This window comes from Canis aureus, chromosome 9, assembly GCF_053574225.1.
Source record: "Canis aureus isolate CA01 chromosome 9, VMU_Caureus_v.1.0, whole genome shotgun sequence".
NCBI classification, from domain to species: domain Eukaryota; kingdom Metazoa; phylum Chordata; class Mammalia; order Carnivora; family Canidae; genus Canis; species Canis aureus.
The window spans coordinates 9,933,987-9,952,302 of NC_135619.1; the positions used below are offsets into that span (position 1 = coordinate 9,933,987).

Here is an 18,316-nt window from a genome sequence, read left to right on the forward strand (position 1 = left end):
TAAGACATAAACATGGAGAATGCAATGGCTTTTGGAAGAGATTTTAGAGGCAAGAGAGAAAGCTTTTGGATGGTAGTTTGAGCGGAATGCTAATGACAGGCAGGATTTTGATGCACACCTTGGTTGGAAGGACAGTTTATGAGTTATGGAATTATGAATACAAACATGTTGGAAGAAAGAAAGCTCATAATCTAGCAATGGCCAGTGATTTTGTTCCTTTTAGTGGTAATAGGTGCCCAGCAGAGAAGTAGAGGGTAAAGCTCTATAACAAAATAGTGATTTCAGAAGGTGATTGCAAGATTATGTAATCTAACCTAATTTTATAGATGAAGAAAATGAAGGGCACAATTGTTTGCTGTCCAGTGTGTAGCTCAGATTTTTTTTTTAATTCCATTTTGCCTCTTCAGAGTGTTCTATCTAGGGGTCATACTTCAGGAAGCCTTGATCACTTTGCTATGTGTTCACATTTGATTTGGTAAAAAATGGTCATCACTTAAGGTTTTTGAGGAGACAAGTAATATGATCAGAGTCGTGTTGAAGAGGATTCCTCTGACATCTATCTGGAGGATGGATTAGGATGGAAAGAGCCTGATGATGGGAAATAAATTATGAGTTGTTTTAGGAGCCCAGAAGAGTAATAAGGGTCTACACTAGAATGATGACAATATTAGTAAGAAAGAGGAGGTGGAGATAGAGAGATATAGATATATGTGCATCTATAAAACACACACACACACAAACACACACACAGACTTTGCTTAGTGTTATCAAATGAATGTTTGTCTTCCACCAAAATTCATATGTTGGAACCCTAATCTCTAATGTGATGGTACTTGAAGTGGAACCTTTGAGGCATAATTAGATCACAAAGGTGAGAACACTCATGAATAAGGCTTAGTGACCTTATGAGAAGACACATGAGAGAGATATGAGGATGCAGCAGGATTACTTCTGTCTGCAAACAAAGAAGAGGGGCCTCACAACATAGAATTTGCAGGCATCTTGATATTGGACTTCCCAGTCTCCGTGATTGTAAGAAATGAATGTGCATTATTTAAGCCACACAGTTAATGGTAATTTGTTATAGCAGCCTGGGCTAAAGCACTTAAGGTAGAAGTGCCTGGATGTATTGTCTGACTGAGTGTGGGATACCAGGGTGAAGAACCAGTGTACAATGACTTGGAAATGTAGAGTCATGGTGATCTGGAGTAAGGCAGCATTATTACCAGAAATAGGCTGTTGATCTAACAAGACTCACATGCATGTGTACACATGTGCCCATGCAGAGACACATGCAGACACAGAATCACTCTGAAACGCTTTATTTCCACTGTAAGGAAGCATCTTTCAAAGAGCTGGGTCAGCTACACAGCCTAAAGATTGGGACACAGAAACAATTCCTGTGGAGCCATGATCCAGAAGGGCCAACTGTGTGATGGTGATATATAAGATGACAGGTCACACACTCAGAGGGTGGAAGCCCGTCTCTCTCTCCTAGGGCATAGCACATAACAAATGGAATGAGGAAGAAAGAACCTAAGATGTATTCAAATGTGCTGGATTATAATTATTTTTTAAATTAGAGCTGAAGAAGACGCCATGGACCAACCTCATATCTTATGTAATGGGAAGCAATACAAATAAACACCTATATATTTTATGTCAAATGACAGAGTTTGATTAGTTGGTCTATAGGTTGAAATAACTTGCTCTAGAACCATGTATCCTGACTCTCACTGCAATTTTCTTTCCATTGCTCTAAGGATTTTGGCTAGAAACACAGAGGCAAAATTGTAAAGAAAATCATATGAAATTATACGAAAGGTCTAGGTTAGGGTAGAGAAATTATGTTAGCTGCTTGAGAACTAAATTTTTCAATCTGCATTGTGAGACATGCAACCCTCTTTTCTGTGGTACAAGCAAATGCTTCCATTTACTCATTTTTGTGACCTCCAGTTACTTTTGCTAAACTTCCTATTCTGTTAATTGAAAGGGAGAAAATAAGGCATTACAGAAGCACCTTGTGTGTTTTCATGCTTCCTACTTGGGAGACCAAAACTTATAAAAGGCTGGTTTTATAGTAAAAACCTTCACTACTGTAATCTTTCCATATGCATCAGTTCAGTTCATTAGTTTAGACCATCTACTGCCCTCTTGTGGCCATATAATCCACCTCCCTATGCCCCAACTCCAAGCTCTTAATGCTTTGTGTCAGTTGAAATGGTTTCATCAGTCAGACAGAAACTGACATCTCAAACTATAATTAACCTCCTTCTTACTATGCTTTATTACACCATTGTATTTTGATTCAGTCTGTCTCTAAAACATGTAGATATTATATAATGCTAGTGATCAGTTTGAAGACAACATACCTTAATACATTGTGGATTATGTCTTCTGGAGAATTTGGAAGTAATGCCTTTCACTTTCTCAAGCAGAATCTTAGATAAGCCATTTTATATTAGCAAATAATGTTTAAATATAGAAATAAACATCACTTACCACACAGTAAAATATATAAAGTTGTAAAAACACTCTAAGAAAGCCATCAGGTAAATTCTTGATTAAAGTGTTTTGATTAAAGCTTATCTTCATATAATATTGCTAATAATAATGGCAAAAAAGAAATTGTTTTAGGTAGAATTATTAATTATGTCTCTTTAATAGGTTTTGAAAAATTGGTTTTCTAAGAGATTTTATATTTCAATACCAAGTAATACATGAACCAATACGTTCATCTCTAAAGTCATTACACTTCACTTTATAGCCTTCTCTTTTATATCAAGATTCCAATGTTCTTTTTTGGTCAAAAGAATAAAGCCAAAGCTAAACCAAGGATAAAGAATCCTTTTATTAAATTTGACGTGTATGTCCCTGGTATTTCTCATTGCACTGCCTCTGATTTTCAGCTTCTCATTACCATTTTAAATTAGGAGCAGAGATATTTAACTTATTCAATATAATGCTTTAATGAAAACTAAAGAGCTAATTCAGAGTAGCACCATATACGCAGCTACTCTGAATACTCAGAAAAGCTGACAATTCCATTTTAAGGGGAACTTTTTTTTTTGGCTGTTGTTTAAAGACTGTATTAGGTAATTCAGATGTTTTTATTAAAATGATTCCTAATTAAAATATCCAAGAATATGGGGAGAAAGGAAACTTTTAAATGTTAAAAGCCTGCTGCTACTACAGGGTTGATAATCGATAATTTGTCACTCTGGAACACCCAAGAAGAGGTCAAGATTGTGCTTAGGGCTCAGCAAACAAAAACACCAGATCTTTTTTGAAAATGATTTTATATGTGATTTAAAAAAATCAAAGTCTCTGAGAAGAATCAGAAACATTGCAATTCCAAATACTTATTTTATGGTTTAGTACTATTCATGGTTTGAATGTGTATAGAGTGCATTCTTCGTAAGTTATTTAGGGTCTCTTAAGGTCTTAAACTAGCTCTTAGAATCATCGCACCAGGGGCATCTGGGTGGCTTAGTCAGTTAAGTGGCCAATTCAATTTCAGCCCAAGTCATGATTTCAGGATCCTGGAATCGAGCCCCACATTAAGCTATGCAATCAGGGGAAAGTCTGCTGGAGGATTCTCTCTCCCTCTGCCCCTTCCACCACTTGCATTCTCTCTCTCTCTCTTTCAAATAAATAAATCTTAAAAAAAAAATCATTACACCAAATAATAAAACTGGTTCTTTGGAGACTGAGAATATAGAAACACAGAATAATGAGTGAATTAGCAAAATATGGGTTGTGCAAATATTTCTAAGTTAATGGCTGAAATGTTTACTTAAGCATAAATCACTGGGAATTAATCATGGCATACAACTGTTTACCAAAGATAAACACCCTTTCCCTATGTACCTTACTATCCTCATCTCTGGAATGGGAAAATGACTGTGAGAATACCTGAAAGTATGAGATTATCTATCTATCCATCTTTATCTATCTCTCTATATATAAAGGTTCTCTCCTTCAGAACTGAGTGCAGCGGGCAGACATTTGTTATCTGGTAAATGTGACTACTTAGCATTTTAAGTTCTCCTATGACCTTTCTTCTTTACTATCATGGGATAATCTAACCTGTAAGACAGAGCCAAAGGGGGTTGTCAGCTTGTTTTACAGAAAAGAATGACTCTCCTAATTACTACTTTAAACACAGAACACTCCTCGTTATTAAATAAATACATTAAGTCTAACCTTAAGTATTCAAAAACTAATTTTTTTCTCATCTGAAAGATGGTTAGTCTGTGGATAGTGTGTAAAATCTGCTCCACTTGTTTAAACAAAATAAACATGATATATCTATTCTAGATCATATTAATTCATTATTTTAGCATTTTGCTAACTGAAACTAAATCTATCCAAACCTAAAAGAAAATATTTTTCTTTGCAGGTATTTGTCTTGAAGAAATAAATAAACAAACAAACATTGAGCAAGGAAAATTCTGGCCTGCAAACTCTAGGCATCCCCAGTCTGAATATGCACGTAATACCAAAAAGTCAAGCTTTGTATTTGTAACAATAAACTGCAGATATTTTTCTTTCAATACAAAAAATAGATGTTATTTCTTACTGCATTTCCTCAGGGTTTCATGGGACAAGGAAATGAGCAGTTAAAAACAATCACGTGTGTAAAGTAGGAGTGGTCTCAGTTTAAACAAGATTCTAAATCATTGAAAGTTGGATTATAAAATTTATTACAAAAGTTGCATTATAAAATTAGAACTTCCTAACCCATTGTATTGCTCATTTTTAAATTTATAAAATAAGAAAGGTGCCTGGCCTTCATTAGAAATTCAGTGTAATCATTTGAGAAATAAAAATTTAAAGTTTGAATTATATGAACCTTTCAACTGCAATATGGGATGGGGCATTTATGAACCAAATCAGAAAGACAATATCTCAAAGGCGAGATTTTTTTTTTAAAGAAAGGTTTTTGTTTTTTTTTTTGTTTTTTTTTGAAGATTGTTATTTATTTATTCATAAGAGACAAAGAGAGAGAGAGAGAGAGGCAGGGACACAGGCAGAGGGAGAAGCAGGCTCCCTGCAGGGGACTTGATCAGGGGACTCCAGTATCACACCCTGAGCCAAAGGCAGACACTCAATGGCTGAGCCACCCAGGCGCTCCACAGAGGCAAGATTTTTAAAGAGCAAGTCATTTGGACCAATTACAAATATATGCCAGTAGGAATAATGGTTACATGTTTATTATTCAGTATGTATTAAAGAAGATGAATTCTTATTCAATTTTCATTAAGCATTACTATTAAATGATAGTATTATTTCTATGTTCGACTGATGCTCTTTTCTGTGAACAAACCATGATTGGTTATTGGAAAGATTTAGCTGTAACTGTGCCATTTTAAGAAAACAAATAAGTCACCTCCCTGTATCCCTCTCTTCCCACTTCTTCCCTTTCTCCTTCTCTTTCTTTCTTCCTCTTTCCTTCCGTTTCTTCCTTCATTCCTTGTCTCATTCTATTTGTCTCCTTTTCTTTTCCTTTCTATATCCCATGAAATGCCCATGTGCACAAGCAGGTTGGATGCCTTATCCTGTGAATAAACTGGCAGTGTTGATCTACAGCTGTATGCAGACCACATCTTTCTTCCAAAGCTGCAAGGCGCACATTTAAACTCAAATCTCAGAGACTGCAGCACCAAGATTGCAGTACAAATTGGTATGACCAACCAGGCCCAGGAACCATCGATCTTCATTCTTCCTGCCACCCTGGAAACTGAAACCTTTTGTAGCAAGAGGTAACTAAAATTCTGAAGTCGACTTGCAATAAAGGGAAGCAACAACTTTAAGATTGGACTGGAATATCTGACAGCTCTCTGAAACAAAACAAAAACAAAATGTACCCAGGTTTCAGTTACGCTCTATTTGGTTTCTTTTCTTGTTAAATAAGCCCTGGCATATAACTCATTAGACACCTTGTGGGCAGCCCCACAAAGATGTGGGCAGTTCAATTTAGAGTAAGTGGGAGGTGTATAATTCAGCATTTATGCTTCTGGATAAATCAGCCTTCAGCATATGAAACTTTTGCCATACACTTCAAATATTCTTATTTCCCAAGCTGCTGGCTCAAATTTGAATTTAAACAGGCATATAAACAATACATGGGGAGGGGAAGAACCCAAGTTTTTCTAAAACAATTTCCATTCATAACGAAACCTTGTTTGAGGCAGTAAACCCAGAGAACTTGTTCCCTAGTTTGGATGTGGACAGGAAGAATGTGCCTAGGAAGCCAAAACCAGAAGATCATGCATTTAATCCATTCCCAGGTGGTTCTAAAATATTTTTCCGTACCCTTGGAAACATTTACTGTTGCTCAGAGAATACGTGTTTAATAGAGAGGGCTTCGGCAGACTCTGCTGGGTATCTCATCACTTCTGTCCTGCTGAGGGCCTTTCCCACCATAGACAATATGCCCAAAGCAATGGTTACAATGTCTCCAAGAATGAATTGACCTAATCTGTTAAATGGGCAAGAGAGGCCTCTAGAGATGGTTGTGGATTTTCCTCCTATCAGGAAAAACAAAACCCAAACTGAATAAAAACTGGAGTGTCTCTTATTTGAGAATCATTCCTTCTCTTCTGAAGACGTTTAGAATGTTGTAGTATGTGATTTCCACAGTTATCAAAGTGAAGTTCATTACTAAGCATCAACAAGCAAAATAAAACAACAACACACTATTATTTCCGAACCAAATTGCCAAATATTTACAAATGAAGAGCTAATTTTTCCAATGCCAGCAATGGTGTTATAATACTACTGTTGCTTCTTGTGGTAGATTATCAGCAAAATATGACAGGACCTTTTCTCCTGTCTGAATATGCACCCCTGGTATCTTTACAATTCGTCTTGTCAAGAGGTGGAGTCTGTTTGCCCTCCTCTTGAGTTTGGGATGGCTTTGTGACCTGCTTTGAGCAGCAGAATGTGGTAGAAGTAGTTTGTGCCAAACATAAATATATTCTTATGTCTGCATAGAAAGTCCTGCAAGATTTTCTTTCTCTTTTGTCCTTGGCATGGTAGAGAATCGCCTTTCACTTTCTCTGCAGATCACTAGTCATTACCTTACTGAGGAAACCCACTCTCATCATTCTGATCCAGGTTAAGAATACTGGATTCTCCTATCTTCCCTCGGAGAGACTGGTCTCTATTGCTTAATTCCGTATGTAGCTTACTTTTAGAATAAACATTTTGATCAAACTCTGTAATTTGTGCAGGGTCAGACTAGGATGGGGTAATAAGTAAGGCAAGGGAAGTACTTGCCTCAGGTGTAAAATTTCAGGGGGCAACAAAAACACAATTATCAAGAGAAACAATAGTTTAATGTTTTTAAGAAATTAAAATGAATGCAAAAATTCATGGTGAGCAAAATATCAAAATTTTAAAGACAGAATGAGTATGAGACCACACATGTGGATTTGGGGCTAAGCATATCTAAATTCCAAGTCTTGATTTTGCTGCTTTTACTTGGGAGCCCTTGGAGGAATTTCCTCTACAAATCTCAATTTTTTTCTCCCATAGAATGGAATTAGTATTTTTATTGGGTTATTTAAAAGATGAAGTAAGATGAGCCCTCAAAATGATTACTGTGTTCTTACCATATATTGTTACTCAGTAAATGTTATTGATTTCTCACTTTTTTTTTTCCTGGGTATGTATTTTTAAACTTGTCCTTCATTGAACAAATACTTTTTTGAGTGCCTATCAATGTTAAGATTGCTCTTAGCAGTGTTTTTGGAATTATGACTATAATTGTAACCAAAATCAGCCTGGCCCTTGACATTGAGGAGCTTACATTCCCATAGGAAAGACAGACATTAATTAAATAATCAGAAGCCTACATCTAAAAACACAATTGTGGTAGGTATATAACAGATGGGCAATGCTTCCCTGTGTAAGTGCCAGTCTGAGATGTGAACATTAAGGATCAGGTGAAATGGAGAGAAAGCATTCCTAGATAGAGAATGGTTTCTTGCAAATGGTTTGATAAAGAAGTGTTTGAAGACATTGGGAGACGTCAGTAGTTCTAAGAATGGCCACTGGATTTAGTGGCATAGAGGTCATTGGTCACCTTAGGGAATATGACCCTAGGTGTCACTTAAATAAAAATAGAAAGAGAGATGACAAAGGGAGCCATGGAGTAGCAGTACTTCTATTATAGAAAGCATCCCCCCCTCCCAAGTTTCTAAATAGAGATAGGATAGAGAACAGAGGAGGATTTTTTTGTTGTTGTCGATTGCTTGCTGATGAAAGACACTTGATAATGTTGAAAAACGCACAGCAGGAAATATTCATTCCAGATGAAGGAAGGAAGGAATTAAATCCACAATGGAAAGGAAAAGTAATCAGTTCAGTCAAGTGCCTATGGAGGCAGAAAGGAATGGGCTTCAAACCGTCATCTCTAGATAGTTGGTGGAGATTGCCATGCAGGGAAGAATAAAATGGGTACAGATGATAGATGATTTGTGTGTTGGTAGGGTGAAGCCAAAGAGCAAATTTCCATCCAGTGTGTCCTTGTGTTACTATCACTATCTTATGATTGTGTAGTTCATCCTTGGTTTCAGTCCCAAGGATACGTAGGGCATCTTCTGTGTACTATTCTGCTAAGTGATGAAGGGCTTCCTTTGCTCTTAGAGTCATCTTGTGTGGAGATACAAAAACAAAAAACAAAACATTCCCCATGAAGTACTCATGGTGGTGGCAAAGGAAAAATTTCTGGCATTTGTATTATATTAGCTTTCTCTTACCACTATAACAACTTACTACAAATGTAGTGGCTCAAACAAGACAAATTTGTTATTTCACTGTTCTGTAGATTAGAAGATTAACACAGATCTCACTAGGCTGAGATCAGGGTGTTGGTGGGTTGCATTCCTTCCCGGAGCCTCTAGGGAAGAATCTTTTTCTATGCCTTCTCTAGTTTCTAGAGGTCTTCTGTTCTCTGTAGTTCATGTTTCCTTTTTTGTATCTTCAAAACCCAGCAGTATTACCTAGGTCCTTCTAACACCACTCTCTCTCTCAGGTTTTCTTCTAATTTTCTTACCTGCTTTTAAGGAATCTTGTGGTGACGTTAGGCCCACCTGCGTAATTCAGGATAATCTTTCTATATATTAAGGATAGCGGATGAATAATCTTAATTATTTAAGCAACCTTAATTCTCCTTTTCTATATAACATAATTTATTCATAGGTCCTGGAGATCAGTATATGAACATCTTTCTTTTTGGGGGTTATTCTCTTATGGGTTATTCTACATAATAGTAGATTGCCTGAGACCTTGGGTTCTAACCATGCAGTGTTCCTTAAGTGAGGTTTTTTTCACACAGGTGCAATGAAGACGGACTGATCAGCTATCCCAAACTCTGACTCAGTATTAAATGGCAATGATTGCAGGGCTCTTTTGCATTACTTATCTAGAACTTCAGAATAGATATACCTCTTCTCAATCCACTTTTCTAACTTGAAATCCTAGTCTCCCACTCCACTACTTGCAGAACTTCTAGCTCCTCTGTATTACTCCAGAAGAACTCTTTGCTTTTTTTTGAAAATCTTATAGATTACAAATCATGCCAAATAGTGCTTCAATTATTAGAATAATCTGTTACTCTTTCTTGAAACCTGGAATGGCTCTGTCTTTTGAAACCCAGTGATTTGGGTGTCCACAACTTGTGAAGGAATAAATAAGGGTAGGACATTGACATTCTGATACTATCTTGGGGAAATCATCATCCCTCACCCCCATACCGTGAATGGGTTGAATGAAATGAGCTCAGTAATTCCTAAAACAGCAAAAACAAACAAAAAGCCCAGTGTAGTCTGATTGATCCTCTGTTAAGGGTCACTCTGTCTTTTCTTTTTGACTTATATATTTAACATTATAACATATTTAAAAATATATGTATACATATATACACATAAATGATTTTTGAGGAAATATTACAGATATCAGGAGGTTACTCAAAGTCATATTCAAGCTAAAATAGTCTGTTTTTTAACACCAAAGACAAATTATAAATAATTGATGCAATGCAGTGCCCTGAAACTTAGACATCTCTTCTAGAAAACAGAACCATTGGCAAATACTCCAGCCTCTTGTGGAGTGTTAGACTAAATTATCCTTAGAAATCATTGATACAGTACATTGAGAGAGAAGGGACATTTGCTCATCTACCTATTAAGCTGTAGGCCTTGGAATAATGTTCCCTCTATCCTGTGATGCAGGACAGAAGGCTTGATATGCTTGACTTTTAAATTAAAGGGCTTCTTTAAAAGGAGGGAATATGTAATGGAAAGCAGTTAGAGTTGAGATTAGGCCATAAAGATGAGCTGTTGGCTTCTGGAAGCAACATCTGGAGACGGTTGGTGCTTAGGATTTGCATAAGCCTCTGTTTAAAGTTTGAGAAGTGGGCAGCCCTGGTGGCCCAGTAGTTTAGCGCTGCCTTCAGCCCAAGGTGTGATCCTCGAGATCTGGGATCGAGTCCCACATCAGGCTCCCTGCATGGAGCCTGCTTCTCCCTCTGCCTATGTCACTGCCTCTCTCTCTCTCTCTCTCTGTCATGAATAAATAAATAAAATCTTTTTAAAAAATTGTCAATAGTTTAAAAAATAAATAAATAAAAAATAAAAATAGTAATCATAAAGTTTGAGAAGCAAACACAGCCAACAGAAATCTTTGGTGAAGCTATTATCCAGAGCTGAAAGACAAGGTTTATTTATAGCTCTAACATATTAAATATTAACTTCTAATATCAAAGAAATAATCAGTCACTTAAAAAACATGTTTTACATTTCTAATCTAATTCAGGCTTTATGGCAATTGCCTAGAGATACAGTAAAAAACTGAAATGTGTCTTTGAAGGTTAGAACTTGGGAGGATAAGCTTGGAAATCGAAAACACCGTTGTAGTTTGGGCCGTCCGTTAAGCATCCAACTCTTCATTTTGGCTCAAGTTGTGATCTCAGGGTCATGAAATTGAGCCCCTACTTGGGCTCTGTGCCTCAGCAAGGAATCTGCTTGAGACTCTCCCCACCTCCCCTCGACTGTGTACACATGTGCTCTCTCTCTCAAATAAATAAAAATCTTTAAAAAAATAAAAGAATAAAACACCATTGCAATAAGATGTATTTTGGTGAATTTTAAAACTTGAGGGGACATTTGTCAGGCAGATAAGTGGGGATGGTGATGATCTATACACCTATGATTAGAGGGGTTAATTTCAAGTGACATTGGGAAAAGCAAGGGGGTGATGCAGTATACTTATGTGCAAGGAATGATTATAATAATGACTGTTGCATACTACTACAGAGGTAGAGACAGGTAAATACTGAAGATAAGAAAATAGCAGAGACCTCTATATAAAGGGTATTCTAAAGCTTGTGACAGGGTTTTTAAATCAGTCATTTGTGTATCAATTTTACAATTATGACTTATGTGCATAATGAATGGGCTGTTTGCTTTGATATTTGCTTTAGTTCAAAGCATTTTTTAATTGCATGAACATACTTTTAAAATCTTATATTAATCCTATAAATAGCAAATTAGTACCTCTTTCTGCAAATTATAAATGGAAAGTAGTATCTCAAAAAAAATTTTAAAAAATGATCATTAATGGCTAATCAAATACAGTTATCTGCTAATCAGACTTTTAGGATTATAGGTGCCATTCACTGATTTAGTTTAGGATAGTAAGAGAAGCCAGTTTAGTGAAGATAAGAAGGTCGACTTTTGGTATGATACCTTTAAAAGGCCTGTGTTTGAGCACTCAGAAAAAAAGTTCAGAATCAGAGACCATTCCGGAAGTTTAGCTCAGAGTCACATGAAGTTACAGGGGGAAGTTGATACTCCAAGAGGGAATGACCACAAAGTTTTGTGAGGGTTTAGTCAGTGAGCAGATTTTTTTTCTTTTAGATTTATTTGAGAGAGAGCATATTCTTGCAGGAGAGGGGGGTGGGGGGCAGAGAGAGAGGGAAAGAGAATCTCAAGCACTCCCTGCTAACAGGGAGCCCAAGGCAGGGCTCAGTCTCACCACCCTGAGATCAAGACTTGAACCAAAATTGTGAGTCTGATGATTAACAGACAGCTTCCCAAGGGCCCGCAGTGAGCAGATTAATAGCAGACTCATCTAAGCGATCAGTATTACCTACACTAGAAAAAAATTAAGAATATTGTTGTTTTGTTGTTGTTTTTGTTTTTTACTTGCTTTCTTTTTTTTCTCTTGTATTCCAATCCAAAAGTAACTAAAATTGTCTTCTATCACCCAAGGGCAGAATTGATAAGAAAGGTAAATTTTATCTTAGGGGCATGCCCTCCTGATTTTCTGAATCAGGAAGAAAGGAGAAGCTGAGACATAGGCAGAGGGAGAAGCAGGCTCCCTGCGGGGAGCCCGACGTGGGACTGGATCCCAGGACCCCGGGATCACGCTCTGAGCCAAAGGCAGACTCTCTTCTACATCATGGTGATAACTTTCTTTTCTCCTTTCCTTTCTTAGATGTCTCCGTGTTTGTGGCTGGACTCTGGCCTGGGACCTTCATGCTCTTACTAAGTTTTCCTATCTTTCCTACATGTTGAAGTTGCCCTACATATGCAGTTCCTACCCCTACAGATTCCTGTAGGAACTGCCCTGTGTCACCTTTGAAATGATGTTTGCCTGTATTTACATTCTTTTAAGGCTTCAGTCCCTCTGATTAATAAATTGATGCTAGATGGAACAAATATTAAAGAATCATGGTAATATTACAATATATTTGTATAAAAGGAATTTCTTAGATCAACAAAAACAGGAATACTTTAACAATAACTTTCTGGAAAGAGTATCTTTACCTTTCTAATCTAACCTACCATTGACACTAAATGTCAGTGAATTTCAATCCAAATATTTAAGAGGGCATGGTCTGCATTTTCAGTCCATGGTGGCTCAACCGATACCCATCTGAGTTGTAAGATTTTTCTCATGACTAAAGTTGGAATTAGTGAGTGTATTGGATTTGTTTGTGATACCCATAAACTATTTGGGACTTGCAACAATACAATGACAATGGAATGAAAGCTTGTTAGATTGAGAGGGACAATTCAGGGAATTAATCTTCAGGCTAAAGTCAGAATTGTCAGAGAATATAGAAACAGTATCATCAGACAGTCCAGAAGGCTTATAGCAGGGTAAACATGTGACACACACAGTATCTAATAAAACACAGACAAGTCTCATGATAATAGAAGAGCTTGGTTCGGTAGGATTAGGCCAGATAAGAGTGCAGTAGTGTATGAACTCTCATATGCACTACATTCTTTCTATACCCTACACTATTTTAATTCTGAATTTGATTTGTTCTCGTTTATAGGCTGTATTGTAAGGGCTCCAAAGCCTTTTCTTCATTGGAATGTCTTTACCTCAAGTCCTAAAAATACTCTTTCCAAAGGCACAACTCTTTCCAAATGTACCTTCTTTTGTTTTTCTCCTCCAGCATTTGATCTGCTGTCTTGCACATAAGACTGTACCCAGTACATTGTTATGGCTGGATGGTGTAAGTAATTTTTTTATATAGTTCTAAAAGGTCTTTAAAAACACAGTAAGTAGGAATGTAGATGTAGAAGAGTTAGTTTGACGATAGCCAAAGCCTGTAATAGACAATGTGCTTTTAAAAAGTGATGCCATTGAGTTTAGAATAAATTGGGAGAAATAATTCACCTTTATGATGGATTAAGACAGTTCTACTAATGAAACATGCAAATGTTGATGACATATCTTCTAAAATGCAATTGGGTAAGGTAATAGAGTTGATCAATAAATCAGCTTTGAACAAAGAAGAACAACCATAAAAATTTAGTATGACATAAATTAAATATATGTTTTTGAAAAAATGAATTCTGAGAGATGATGATTAATATAATTAGTTGTTTGATTTCAAAATAATGGGGAGATTTATCCTCATTATTCTAGGATTAGACAATTAAAATCATAAAATATATTTTTCCCAGTCTATGATACTGCAACATGATATCAAAAGTGGAATGCAGGGTCAGAATTAAACAATAAGAATTTCCAAAGATAAGAGACCTAGAGGGTAGTTTCTCTTCTATTTCCAAGTACTGTAAGGCAAATCATCTTTGGTTAGAGGGGTTTCAGATCTCTCTCTAAACAATTCAAAAAGATTTATTGAACCCCAAATTTATTCCAAGCATTTTTAAGGCCAGTGGCCATCAACCTAAAATGTTTTTTAGCTTTAAAATTCCCTTTCCATATCTAGATTTTATGCTTTTATGACTTAAAACTGTGCTTTGCAATATTTGAACCTGCTAAAGCTGTGTTTTAAACAAATCTGACACAGAATCACAATATATACTCAGATCAGAGCAATGATTCAGATGTGGAGAACTTATTCTCCATCTGCTTGACAATCCCTTCCAAAATTTCTACTACACTACCACCAAAGAACTCTATGCTATAGTCAATTATAATTTAATATGAGCTTGACTGACCTAGACTACACTCATCAATATTAGTTTAATAGAGAAAAAAAGTAAATAAAGTAGATGTAATATGTGAAGATAGACATCTTTCTCTTGCTCTAAATCTATCAATGTTTTCATACTTTGACAACTTCTATTTTTGGCCTTTGAGGTAGTCCTTAATTTAGCCTTACTTTTCCAAGGTTAGTTCAATTTCCTACTACCCCTCAGCACAATGCTGAAATAGTTAGGCTGATTCTCCTTAAGAACTCAGCCCCGATTCTTGCCACAATACATCTATTCAGATGAGTGCATTGTTTCATGAAGTCATCTGCATTCTCTTCCTAATTCTTTTTCAGGATCAAGTATCAGTCCTTGACTGAAATCTTCTGTCCTTATTTATTTAAATTCTAATGAATTAAGCACTAAATTGTATTTCACTTTGTATTACTTCTATTATTTTATGTAGAGCTCCTTTGGCTTCCAAACTTTTCTTTTGATAGCCATGTGTAATCAACATGAGAAAAATCCTTAATTTTTTCTATCTTTCTTTAACAATTTGTCTGCCTAATAAAACCCTTTCAAATTGCCTGAATTTAATTTACGTAGTGCTCAAGGCCTGGCGGTGCTTCCATTTTGAATAATGTAGCTTTTCAAAGGATTTCTGATTGGCCCAAATCATGAAGATAATGAGACATGACTTACAAATATCTGCTTCAGCATTGTTCTGTTGCCTTAAATTCCAGTATTTACTTCTTTCTGGAATATGGGCTATGCTATGGAATCCCTAAGTCTATAGGGATATTACAGTTTTATTAACATTTTGCATACCTTATGCCCAATTTTAGAGATAATTTAGGTCTCCAAATCATGATGTCAAAGGGGGATAATTTTTAACACAATGCTAACAACCAAGAAAGTCAGATTTGATGACTGGGTCCTAAGAATGGGGATTTCTTTTTCTTTTTTTTTTTATAATAAATTTATTTAAAAAAATAAATAAATAAATAAAAAATAAATAAATAAATTTATTTTTTATTGGTGTTCAATTTGCCAACATACAGAATACAGTGCTCATCCTGTCAAGTGCCCCCCTCAGTGCCCATCTCCCCCATTCACCCCCACCCCTCGCCCTCCTCCCCTTCCACCACCCCTAGTTCATTTCCCAGAGTTAGGAGTCTTTCTGTTTGTCTCAGAATGGGGATTTCTAAGTGATGTTGGTGCTCTGAAATCAGAAAGAGAGAAGATGGGAATGATAAGTACCTAAAAAGTCTGGAAGAGATGGTTGAGACCTTAAGAATTAGAAGCTGGCAAGGGCGAGGCAATTGTCTAGGTCTCTAAAAAATAGCAAGGTTTTAGAGGCGTCTGGATGGTATGGTTAGTTAAGTGACTGACTCTTGACTGTGGCTCAGGTCATGATCTCAGGGCTGTGATCTCAGAGTGTGAGATTGAGCCCCAGTTTGGGCTGGGCTCCATGCTCAGCATGGAGTCTGCTTAAGGTTCTTTCTCCCTCTCTCTTTGCCCTTCCCACTATGCTCTCACTCTCTTTCTCTCTCTCTCTCTCTAAAATAAATAAATAAATCTTAAAAAAAAAAAAAAAAAAAACTAGCAAGGTTTTGGCTCCTGAAAAAGAGCTTAAAACCCAACCAGTAATGAAGGCAGAAATCTTATACACTGGACTAGGAAAGGGAGGCAGTAATGATGATGTTAGAAAGGGGTTGTGGATCTAGAGACAAAGGAGAATTCAGTAATCAGACTCAGGAACTTCAATGCTGAGTTTACAGTGAGATAACAATTTAAATCACCAGGAAAAAATGGCTTCCTTATGCATTTTCTGCATGCTACAGTGTTTATGAGCATGTGGTAAGCACTGGATGATAGATGGCATGCAAATGCATTTTTAGTCTTAAGTTAAACCAGCCAATACTATTTTTAATTTTTATCTTTTATATTATGTTTATCTTTTCTATTATGTTTATCTTTTAATAGGATATTTGTGTTTTCATCTTAAACATAGAAAATAGCATCATTATTTTATGTATTTCTTCACAAAACAGAATTTTTTATTTTCAATGTTTAGCAAATAGTGCAGATAATAATTTCAGCACATTTTTCATCCATGAAAGCCCATGTACTGAATGCAATAGAATAAAATCTTATAGGTGATAGGTGAATTTACCTTTTACATGTAAGGAATATTCATGCTAAAATAAATGTAGATTAAAAGACCTTCAGAAGTATATGTGTCACTTATTTAAATTTATTAATAAAAACCTTTAGGTAGGGAGGGGACAATGACTCTGCAGCAATTGTAAGTAATAATATATTAATCTCTCTGTTTTGCTTATACTGATAAAATGTATGATGTATTATTGAAAACACATGTAGAAAATAAGCAGTAATGAAGTAATTTAAAAAAATAGTAGGGCTTTTGTTTCTTAAATAATTGTGAAATATTATGGTTAAGGCATAGTTAAGAAATCTGTTACTAGTGATGTCAATATTATGAAATTTCATTTCAGACCAAGTCTATATAAGTGTTGACAAAATGTGTTCTGTAACACAGAAATGTTTTGAAGGCATAGTTGACCATCTAAGAGTTACAGCACTGATAGAACTGGTGGAAATCCTGTATTTTATAAACAAAAGAATGGTCTGTTTATAGTGTCCTTTAAAATATGTAAGGCACTTTCATTGTGTTTTTGCCACCAAACTTGAGGAAAATCTAAGGTAATGCATTGTACTTATTATATTAATATAGAACCAGAAGTTCAGCCATTTAATTGATTTGTTTCAAGTCATACTGAATTGCAGAGTCTAGACTCAGACTCAAGTTGTCACCTCCTAAGCATTATTGTCTTTCTCTCATAATAGCCTGTGTCCTTCTGTCATAATAGTCTTTGTCAGAAGGTTGCAGATGTAATTGGATGAGGTCTTGTAGTATGGAGGAAGATGCCAACATTTTTCTGGGTTTTTAAATAGATTTTCAGATCAACATTATATTTTAGGTTTACAGAATACACCTTGTCAAAACCATAGATGGTGTTTGCTTCATGGGACCTAAATGGAAATATGAGGAGTGCTTCTGGTATGATGGTTTTACTGGTGCTTTCAATTAGTGAAAAATCCATTGAAATTCACTCTCATATGTGCATTTTATGTATGAGTAATATGATTTAAGAAAACTTTAAAGAGTTATTCAGTTTATTATGTTTGAAATAAAAATAATACAAGTATTATATACAATATCAGAAAGATTTAGAATTGTTCTTGAGAGAGATCATAACTATACATCATAGACAAATCAAGAAGTAAATGCCAAGGAAATTAATGTTAGATAGAAAATTCTCAAGTTGAGTTACAAATAGAAATTGAAAGGACAATGTTGAGTTCCTAATCCTGAGACATGAGATAAAACATTCTGAATAAATGCCTTGAATTTTGTAATCGACACAGCCATTCTATACCACCAAGGATGATTTAAAATGCATTCACATCTTGCTGAGATATTATCTATCATATATAAGAAATTTAAGCCAAAGTACCTTACTTAACAAAAAAATACCTTTTGTGGCAAATGTGAAACCAATGTGAAAATTCAGGGTATCAAGAAGATTTTGCTCGGTAATAAGATAGTTTGATACCATGTATTGGAAGAAAAAAAGGAAAGAAAAGAAACGGCCTCAGGATTTGAAGGCTGATCTTCTTAAGAAAAATATATATAAGATAGGCGAAACTTCTTAGTTGCAGTTCTGATCTGATATTTGACATTGTAATTTTAATATCTATGTTACTGACAACAAAAATTACCTTGCTTGTGTATTGGTTTTGGAAATAGATGTGGTACTTGG

At 35.7% G+C, this 18,316-nt stretch overlaps 1 long non-coding RNA gene across 3 annotated transcripts in view; it reads left to right on the forward strand.

Moving 5' to 3' along the window:
- The first annotated feature begins 887 nt into the window (after nucleotides 1-887).
- Nucleotides 888-18,316, forward strand: part of LOC144320030 (uncharacterized) — an 84,259-nt gene continuing 66,830 nt past the window's right edge. The window contains exons 1-3 of one of the 3 annotated variants that reach the window (XR_013385626.1): nucleotides 888-1,032; nucleotides 5,547-5,765; nucleotides 13,481-13,540. This is a non-coding gene — a long non-coding RNA (uncharacterized LOC144320030). Of the gene's footprint in view, nucleotides 1,033-4,402; nucleotides 4,566-5,546; nucleotides 5,766-13,480; nucleotides 13,541-18,316 lie in introns of those variants that run through there. The other 2 variants (XR_013385625.1, XR_013385624.1) reach the window with 2 other exon arrangements.